This window comes from Chinchilla lanigera, unplaced genomic scaffold (assembly GCF_000276665.1).
Source record: "Chinchilla lanigera isolate Chin_1 unplaced genomic scaffold, ChiLan1.0 scaffold00013, whole genome shotgun sequence".
NCBI classification, from domain to species: domain Eukaryota; kingdom Metazoa; phylum Chordata; class Mammalia; order Rodentia; family Chinchillidae; genus Chinchilla; species Chinchilla lanigera.
The window spans coordinates 22,444,894-22,446,487 of NW_004955414.1; the positions used below are offsets into that span (position 1 = coordinate 22,444,894).

The 1,594-nt window shown below is 49.2% G+C and overlaps 1 pseudogene; it reads right to left on the minus strand.

Moving 5' to 3' along the window:
• Positions 1-206: 206 nt before the first annotated feature.
• On the minus strand, positions 207-1,269 carry LOC102011759 (annotated as a pseudogene).
• Positions 1,270-1,594: the final 325 nt, after the last annotated feature.

The window sequence follows — 1,594 nt, forward strand, 5'->3', positions numbered from 1 at the left end:
TAGAAAACTGCATTTCCTTTGAGACAAGCTTCCAGGGCAAAAAGCTGACTTCAATATATGGCTACCCAACCTGGGAGTCCCACTCCAAATCACAGGTGGATACATTATGACACCTGTTTCCTAAAACTTTCAAGTGCCTACACTCTGCATGTAGGCTCATTACTGAACAAGACAGCCTTTCACATTTTGACAAATATAGTACAGAAACTGATTTCTAGAGTTCCATCTCTTCTTCTGTGTTAGCAGCTGTCTCCAAACTATTGTAAAGAGGCATCCCTGTTTGTGGAGGTTCCAAGTACAGTTCAGGTCTCTGTGAGAAGGCAGTGCCAGCAGCTGCTTGCTTACTTTGGCTTTCTCCCATGGAGTTTTTAGCATTAGATGATAGCTTTGGCTTATCAGAGAGGAGTTCAGGGAGAGGTTTCCAGAGCACAAGCTCCATGGAAGGACGGCTCATAGATTCAATCATCTTCTTTGTAAAGGCGTCATCAAATTCTTGCTTCAAACCTATTTTCATGGTATCAGAAAGGACAAGGCTGGGGAGACGGTTAACATTTCTGTCAGCTTTAAGTTCTTCATCTTCATCAATTATCCTGTCCTCAATCTCCTGTAGCCTCCTTCAGGCAACTTCACACTGTGGTTCTCCAGTCGTCTGATCCGTCTCTTCACAAATAGCATCTAACATGCCAGGTACAGAAAGCCCACTAGCACATGGATTTATTCTGCGACCGTCTACATCCTGATGTGTACGAAGAATCCAGTCATTAGGACCACTACAGAGCTCCGCTTCAGTCTGTCTTTTCTTTCTTACTGGACAGTCATCATCATCTTCTCGCTTGTGTTTCTTTTTGCAGTGAACAGAAACACGTCCATGCACCATGCTCCTGCCCAGGCCGCTTGGGGTGGTGTGGAGTCCTGGCCGTGGGGCCAGCTCAGGACCGTAGGGTCCTGATGGAAAGGTCCGGCCTGGGAAGGCCGGAGAAGGCTGTAGGAAGTCCAGAGAAGGCTGCAGGAAGTCCGAGCTGCCGCTCACGGAGAGGGCACTGCGGCCATGGCTGGCAAGGCGAGCAGGCTACGACCATGACCCCGACCGTCCGCGCCCCCTGGCCTAGCAGCTGCCGCCACAGTGATGCTACTAGGCACTCTCCTTCCAGCAGGCTCTGACTCCACGTCAAGCCTTCTAGAACCCTCCACCGCAGGCCACCCAAGGCACACCGGGATTTGCTGTGTGAAGAGCCGCCGCCGCGAGGAATGCCTGGAGTTGCCGTCCATGCAGACTACCGATCTGTGCATTCTGTTTGTGAGTATCCTGTTAAGGACTTTTCATCTATGTTCACTAAAGAGATTGACCTGTTTTCTCTCTCTCTCTCTCTCTCTCTCTCCCTCTCTCTCTCTCTCTCTTCTCTCTCTCTCTCTCTCTTCTCTTTTTCTCTCCTTCCTTCCTTCCTTCCTTCCTTAAACCCAGGTTCATCACACTAAACTACATCCCAGCTGATTTCTTATTTTTTATTTTGAGACAGGGTATTACCCAGGCTGGCCTTGAATGTGTAATTCAAGGGTGCTGGGATTGCAAGTACGTTCCACCATGCCTGGCTCT